At 43.8% G+C, this 8,840-nt stretch overlaps 1 non-coding gene across 1 annotated transcript; it reads left to right on the plus strand.

Annotated features, from left to right (window-relative positions):
- The first annotated feature begins 3,265 nt into the window (after nucleotides 1–3,265).
- trnal-uag lies at nucleotides 3,266–3,347 on the plus strand. Its single transcript has one exon. It is a non-coding gene; the product is annotated as a tRNA-Leu (tRNA).
- The last annotated feature ends 5,493 nt before the right edge of the window (nucleotides 3,348–8,840 follow it).

The following is an 8,840-nucleotide window of genomic DNA, read 5'->3' on the forward strand; positions in this document are numbered from 1 at the left end:
GTGACACACTGACAAAGCTCAAACCTTGCTTACATTTCCAGCCCATATATTTCACTCTTGTGGGGAGGGGGGACATCCCCAGTCGCGCCCTCAGAGCATGCGCAGACCAGCTGGCTGGTGTGTTTACAGACATATTCAATAAATCCCTATCCTAGTCTGTCGTTCCCACATGCTTCAAGAGGGCCACCATTGTTCCTGTTCCCAAGAAAGCTAAGGTAACTGAGCTAAATGACTACCGCCCCGTAGCACTCACTTCCGTCATCATGAAGTGCTTTGAGAGACTAGTCAAGGACCATATCACCTCCACCCTACCTGTAACTCTAGACCCACTCCAATTTGCTTACCGCCCAAATAGGTCCACAGACGATGCAATCTCAACCACACTGCACACTGCCCTAACCCATCTGGACAAGAGGAATACCAATGTGAGAATGCTGTTCATCGACTACAGCTCGGCATTCAACACCATAGTGCCCTCCAAGCTCGTCATCAAGCTCGAGACACTGGGTCTCGACCCCGCCTTGTGCAACTGGGTACTGGACTTCCTGACGGGCCACCCCCAGGTGGTGAGGGTAGGCAACAACATCTCCACCCCGCTGATCCTCAACACTGGGGCCCCACAAGGGTGCGTTCTGAGCCCTCTCCTGTACTCCCTGTTCACCCACGACTGCGTGGCCACGCACGCCTCCAACTCAATCATCAAGTTTGCTGACGACACAACAGTGGTAGGCTTGATTACCAACAACAACGAGACGGCCTACAGGGAGGAGGTGAGGGCCCTCGGGATGTGGTGTCAGGAAAATAACCTCACACTCAACGTCAACAAAACTAAGGAGATGATTGTGGACTTCAGGAAACAGCAGAGGGAACACCCCCCTATCCACATCGATGGAACAGTAGTGGAGAGGGTAGTAAGTTTTAAGTTCCTCGGCGTACACATCACAGACAAACTGAATTGGTCCACCCACACAGACAGCATCGTGAAGAAGGCGCAGCAGCGCCTCTTCAACCTCAGGAGGCTGAAGAAATTCGGCTTGTCACCAAAAGCACTCACAAACTTCTACAGATGCACAATCGAGAGCATCCTGGCGGGCTGTATCACCGCCTGGTACGGCAACTGCTCCGCCCACAACCGTAAGGCTCTCCAGAGGATAGTGAGGTCTGCACAACGCATCACCGGGGGCAAACTACCTGCCCTCCAGGACACCTACACCACCCGATGTCACAGGAAGGCCATAAAGATCATCAAGGACAACAACCACCCGAGCCACTGCCTGTTCACCCCGCTATCATCCAGAAGGCAAGGTCAGTACAGGTGCATCAAAGCTGGGACCGAGAGACTGAAAAACAGCTTCTATCTCAAGGCTATCAGACTGTTAAACAGCCACCACTAACATTGAGTGGCTGCTGCCAACACACTGACTCAACTCCAGCCACTTTAATAATGGGAATTGATGGGAAATGATGTAAAATATATCACTAGCCACTTTAAACAATGCTACCTAATATAATGTTTACATACCCTACATTATTCATCTCATATGTATACGTACATACTGTACTCTATTTCATCTACTGCATCTTTATGTAATACATGTATCACTAGCCACTTTAACTATGCCACTTTGTTTACATACTCATCTCATATGTATATACTGTATTCAATACCATCTACTGTATCTTGCCTATGCCGCTCTGTACCATCACTCATTCATATATCTTTATGTACATATTCTTTATCCCCTTACACTTGTGTCTATAAGGTAGTAGTTTTGGAATTGTTAGCTAGATTACTTGTTGGTTATTACTGCATTGTCGGAACTAGAAGCACAAGCATTTCGCAACACTCGCATTAACATCTGCTAACCATGTGTATGCGACAAATACAATTTGATTTGATTTGATTTGATTTACAATCGTGCTATCTTTCGGAGAAGCCGGGATAAACGGTCAACCGGGAAATGTAAACGGAGAAGAGGGGGATCTTTTGGGGGGGGGGGTTCAGGCAAAACATTGAAGGGATTTTACAGGGCCCTAATGGACTAAATTAATAAATAAAATAACAGTTGTTCCATCACGAAATGGAACAAGAATATACTATTGGAGCAAAAAGCATTCAGCAACTGATATTTTTCTGCTGTTTTCAGCGATCTATTTTTTTTTATTTGGAAAAAGTATAAGGAGGACAAGTATAGTGAGAAGTAGCCATGTAACACATACATTTTGCTTACATTTACAGTACATTTAGGCTATTTGCATATTTTCAACTAGTGGGCAATATAAGTACTTGACTTCTCACAAATTCTAATATTTCATAAGGCAGTCAATATTCAACAATTGCCTGGTTATGTATTATAGTATCATATTAGCAATTTTAGCCTTGACATGAGCACAAACAGGAAAATGACACATAAATTACATGAAAGTAGGCTATGAACATCCAAGTTTGAGGTCACTTAGCTCACACGATTATTCTCTTTTGACAACCTTAGGGGTGCACTGTTCCTGGAGGTACTGCAATACCAGGTCGATGCGTGGAATGCACAGGGCAAGCCCCTATTCCATCTCACCACAGTGCTGTCAGGCCGTGGCCGCCGGGACCTTAGGTGTTGTGGGGTCCTCGACCCCCTTTGCCTGGGGTCGAGGGCCCCCTTTCTTCTGTACCACCTCAGGGCATCAGTGGCAACCAAAACCACTGCCTGGGTGTTGGTCTCTACCCGTTTTCCTACCAGCAGGTTGCAGGAGGACCTTCAGACGTCATATAGCATGAGCATTAGGGGGCATTCTCTCAACCAGCTTCACCTGGATTGCTTTTCCAAAAGTCTTGAAGGAGTTCCCACATATGCTGAGCACTTGTTGGCTGCTTATCCTTCACTCTGCGGTCTGACTCATCCCAAACTTTCCCAATTGGGTTGAGGTCGGGGATTGTGCAAGCCAGGTCGTCTGATGCCACACTCCATCACTCTCCTTATTGGTCAAATAGCCCTTACACAGCCTTGAGGTGTGTTGGGGCATTGTGTTGTTGTAAATCAAATGATAGTCTCACTAAGCGCAAACCAGATATAATGACTTATCGCTGCAGAATGCTGTGGTAGCCATCTATGGTCATCACAATTGATGAGATACGTCAATTAATTTGTCGAATATACATTTGAATACATTTGAATATAATTTAATTTTAAATGAAATGTACAAAAGTCCGCTGAACGCGTCATTCGCAAAATTCTACTTTTATATACTATAAAATTGTATTTGTGTTCGTTGAGGTAGCGTGGCCGAGTGGTCTAAGGCGCTGGATTTAGGCTCCAGTCATTTCGATGGCGTGGGTTCGAATCCCACCGCTGCCAGAAACTGTCTTTTTCATTTTGAAAAATCTATGCAAAACGGACATTACAGACTACTTGACCTTGACGTAATTTCAACTGCAACCTTTTATGGTGTTGCTGTATGATTTGTGGATTATGCAATTGCTCCCTCATGTTGTGCATGTATCATAGTACATACAGTCTGGCATTTGAAAAAGGTTAACGCTTCTTGTCTTTTATTGTCATGAGTCTTTTTCTGGAGGCAGAACTGAGCGATGTCACCTGATATAGGCAGTGGTGTAAAGTACTAAAGTATATATACTTGAAATACTTTAAATACTACTTAAGTCGTTTTTTGGGGTATCTGTACTTTACTTTACTATTTATATTTTTGCGAACTTTTACTTTTACTTCACTACATTTCTAAAGAAAATAATGTACTTTTTACTCCATACATTTTCCCTGACACCCAAAAGTACTCGTTACATTTTTACATAAATGGACCAAATCACACACATCAAGAGAACTTCCCTCTTCATCTCTACTGCCTCTGATCTGACTCACTAAACACAAATGCTTTGTTTGTAATTATGTCTGAGGTTGGAGTGTGCCCCTTGTTGTCCGTCAACAATTGTTTTACTTTAGTGCGGAGCCCCTAGTCCCACTGTACATGCCTCAGATACCTCCTTTGTCCCAACTCCCACACATGCAGTGACCACACCCAGTATAACCAGCGTGTCCAGAGATGCAACCTTTCTTATCATCACTCAGTGCCTGGGCTAACCTCCACTGTACCCGCACCTCACCACACGCCCCTCTGCACATTATTCCCTGAATCTATTCTACCACACCCAGAAATCTGGTCCTTTTATTCTCTGTCCCCAAAGCACTAGACTACCAGTTTTGCTAGTCTTTAGCCGTACCCTCATCCTACTCCTCCTCTGTTCCTCGGGTGATGTGGAGGCTAACCCAGGCCCTGCGTGTCCCCAAGCACTGTCATTTGTTGACTTCTGTAATCGAAAAAGCCTTGGTTTCATGCATGTTAACATCAGAAGCCTCCTCCCTAAGTTTTTTTTACTCACTGCTTTAGCACACTCCGCCAACCCTGATGTCCTTGCCGTGTCTGAATCCTGGCTGAGGAAGGCCACCAAAATTTCGGAGATTTCCATACCCAACTACAACGTTTTCCGTCAAGATAGAACTGCCAAAGGGGGAGGAGTTGTAATCTACTGCAGAGATAGCTTGCAAAGTTCTGTCATACTCTCCAGGTCTTTGCCCAAACAGTTCGAGCTTCTAAATTAAAACATTAATCTCTCCAGAAATAAGTCTCTCACTGTTGCCGCCTGTTATAGACCCCCCTCAGCTCCCAGCTGTGCCCTGGACACTATATGTGAATTGATTGCCCCCCATCTGTCTTCAGAGTTCGTTCTGTTAGGTGACCTAAACTGGGATATGCTTAACACCCCAGTAGCCCTACAATCTAAGATAGATGCCCTCAATCTCACACAAATTATCAAGGTAACCACCAGGAACAACCCTAAATCCGTAAACATGGGCACCCTCATAGATATTATCCTGACCAACTTGCCCTCCAAATAAACCTCTGCTGTTTTCAATCAGGATCTGAGCGATCACTGCCTCATTGCCTTGCCTGGGTCCGCTGTCAAACAACCACCCCTCATCACTGTCAAATGCTCCCTAAAACACTTCTGCGAGCAGGCCTTTTTAATAGACCTGGCCCGGGTATCCTGGAAGGATATTGACCTCATCCCGTCAGTCGAGGATGCCTGGTAGTTCTTTAAAAGTAATTTCCTCACCATCTTAAATAAGCATGCCCCATTCAAAAATATGTAGAACTAAGAACAGATATAGCCCTTGGTTCACTCCAGACCTGACTGCCCTTGATCAGCAAAAAAACATCCTGTGGCGGACTGCAATAGCATCGAATAGTCCCGCGATATGCAACTGTTCAGGGAAGTCAGGAACCAATACACACAGTCAGTCAGGAAAGCAAAGGCCAGCTTTTTCAAACAGAAATTTGCATCCTGTAGCTCTAACTACAAAACATTTTGAGACACTGTAAAGTCCATGGAGAATAAGAGCACCTCCTCCCAGCTACCCACTGCACTACAGCTATATAACACGGTCACCACTGATAAATCCATGATAATCTAAAATTTCAATAAGCATTTCTCTACGGCTGGCCATGCTTCCCTCCTGGCTACCCCAACCCCGGCCAACAGCTCCGCAGCCCTTGCAGCTACTTGCCCAATCCTCCCCAGCTTCTCCTTCACCCCAATCAAGATAGCAGATGTTCTGAAAGAGCTGCAAAACCTGGACCCGTGCAAATAAGCTGGGCTAGACCATCTGGACCCTCTCTTTCTAAAATTATCCACTGCCATTGTTGCAACCCCTATTATCAGTCTGTTCAAACTCTCTGTCGTATCGTCCGAGATCCCCAAAGATTGGAAAGCTGCAGCGGTCATCCCCCTCTTCAAAGGGGGTGACACTCTAGACCTAAACTGTTATAGACCTATATCCATCCCGCTCTGCCTTTCTAATGTCTTCGAAAGCCAAGTTAATAAACAGATCACTGACCATTTCGAATCCCAACGTACCTTTTCCACTGTGCAATCTGGTATTCCCGAGCTGGTCATGGGTGCACCTCAGTCATGCTCAAGGTACTAAACGATATCATAACCGCCATCGATAAAAGACAGTACTGTGCAGCTGTCTCCACCGACCTGGCCAAAGCTTTCGACTCTGTCAATCACCGTATTCTTATCAGCAGACTCAATAGCCTTGGTTTCTCAAATGACTGCCTCGCCTGGTTCATCAACTACTTCTCAGAAAGAGTTCAGTGTGTCAAATCGGAGGGCCTGTTGTCCGGACCTCTGGCAGTCTCTATGGGGGTACCGCAGGGTTCAATTCCCGGGCCATCTCTTTTCTCTGTATATATCAACGATGTCGCTCTTGTTGCGGGTGATTCCCTGATCCATCTCTACGCAGAAGACACCATTCTGTATACATCTGGCCTTTCTTTGGACACTGTGTTAACTAACCTCCAAACAAGCTTCAATGCCATACAACACTCCTTCCGTGGCCTCCAACTTCTCTTAAACGCTAGTAAAACCAAATTCATGCTTTCAACCGTTTGCTGCCCACACCCACCCGCCAGCCCGACTAGCATCACTACTCTGGACGGTTCTGACCTAGAATACGTGGACAACTACAAATACCTAGGTGTCTGGCTTCACTGTAAACTCTCCTTCCAGTCTCATATCAAACATCTCCAATCCAAAACCAAATCTAGAATTGGCTTTCTATTTCGTAACTAAGCCTCCTTCACTCACGCCGCCAAACTTACCCTAGTAAAACTGACTATCCTACCGATCCTCGACTTCGGCGATGTCATCTACAAAATAGCTTCCAATACTCTAATTAGCATATTGGATGTAGTCTATCACAGTGCCATCCGTTTTGTTACCAAAGCGCCTTATACCACCAACCACTGCGACCTGTATGCTCTAGTCAGCTGGCCCTCGCTACATATTCGTCTCCAGACCCACTGGCTCCAGGTCATCTATAAGTCTATGGTAGGTAAAGCTCTGCCTTATCTCAGCTCAATGATCACGATAACAACACCCACCCGTAGCACGTGCTCCAGCAGGTATATCTCGCTGGTCATCCCCAAAGCCAACACCTCCTTTGGCCGCCTTTCCTTCCAGTTCTCTGCTGCCAGTGACTGCAACGAATTGCAAAAATCGCTGAAGCTGGAGACTTACATTTCCCTCACTAACTTTAAACTTCAGCTATCTGAGCAGCTAACCGATCGCTGCAGCTGTACACAGTCCATCTGTAAATAGCCCACCCAATACATTTGCACACACTGTATATAGACTTTCTTTTTTTCTATTATGTTATTGACTGTACGCTTGTTTATTCCATGTGTAACTCGGCATTGATGTTTCTGTTGCAGTGCTTTGATTTATCTTGGCCAGGTCACAGTTGTAAATGAGAACTTGTTCTCAACTTAGCTTACCTGGTTAAATAAGGGTGAAAGAAAAAAGAAAAGAAAAAAAATAAGATTTTTTTTTTTAAAGAAAATGGTGCCATCTGCTTTAATTAATGTAAGGAATTAGAAATTGATTTTACTTTTACTTTTGATACTTAAGTATATTTAAAACAAAACCCTTTAAGACTTTTACTCAAGTTGTATTTTACTAGGTGACTTTCACTTTTACTTGAGTCATTTTCTATTAAGGTATCTTTACTTTTACTCAAGTATGACAATTGAGTAATTTTTCCACCACTTGTAAAAAATTCATTCAACAAATATATATTTTTGGTCTTAATTTAAGGTTAGGTTTATGCATTAGGGTTAGCAGTGTGGTCACGGTATGGGTTAAGGTTAGGGTTAGGTTTAAATCAGATTCTATGACTTTCTGTCCCATTGTCACAAAACGACAAACAGTTGTGTTTAGTAAGGCTTTATTCCGTTCATGTCATTCAGCAAAACATATTATTTAATAACTGTTTCATATTGCAATATTTGAATTGAAGAAAAATGGAAGAGCACTGGGAGCAATTAAATATTTCTCAGATACACACCATAAACATAAAAACTATTCTTAATACAAAATAGTAATTGGCATTCAACATAGAAAGGCTTTCTCTTTTTCCCAAAAGCTTATAAAATGACTATGACTGGTTGATTTAATCCTACAGACTAAATGTGAATCACAACAAATCCCTCACCAAAGAAGATGAGGGGGGGGGCATGCATTATTATGAATGACAATCAACATATTTATATATATATACAGCACCAGTCAAAAGTTTGGACACACCTACTCATTCAAGTGTTGTTCTTTTATTTTTTTTTAATAGTGAAGACATCAGAACTATGAAATAACACATGGAATCATGTAGTAACCATAAAAGTGCTAAACAAATCAAAATACATTTTATATTTGAGATTCTTCAAAGTAGCCACCGTTTGCCTTGATGACAGCTTTGCACACTCCTGGCATTCTCTCAATCAGCTTCACCTGGAATGCTTTTCCAACAGCTGAGCACTTGTTGGCTGCTTTTCCTACACTCTGCGGTCCGACTCATCCCAAACCAAACCATCTCAAATTGGTTGAGGTTGGGGGATTGTAGAGGCCAGGTCATCTGATGCCACACTCCATCACTTTCCTTCTTGGTTAAATAGCCCTTACACAGCCTGGAAGTGTGTTAGGTCATTGTCCTGTTGAAAAACAAATGATAGTCCCACTACGCACAAGCCAGATGGGATGGTGTATCACTGCAGAGTGCTGTAGTAGCCATGCTGGTTAAGTGTGCATTAAATTCTAAATTAATCACAGACATTGTCACCAGCAAAGCACCCCCACACCCTCACACCTCCTCCTCCATGCTTCATGGTGGGAACCACACATGCGGAGATCATCCATTCACCTACTCTGCGTTTCACAAAGACACAGCAGTCTTCTCAATTTGGTTGATCTCCATATGTGATATTTCATAGTTTTG

The sequence above is a fragment of the Oncorhynchus tshawytscha genome, unplaced genomic scaffold (genome assembly GCF_018296145.1).
Source record: "Oncorhynchus tshawytscha isolate Ot180627B unplaced genomic scaffold, Otsh_v2.0 Un_contig_13858_pilon_pilon, whole genome shotgun sequence".
NCBI classification, from domain to species: Eukaryota; Metazoa; Chordata; class Actinopteri; order Salmoniformes; family Salmonidae; genus Oncorhynchus; species Oncorhynchus tshawytscha.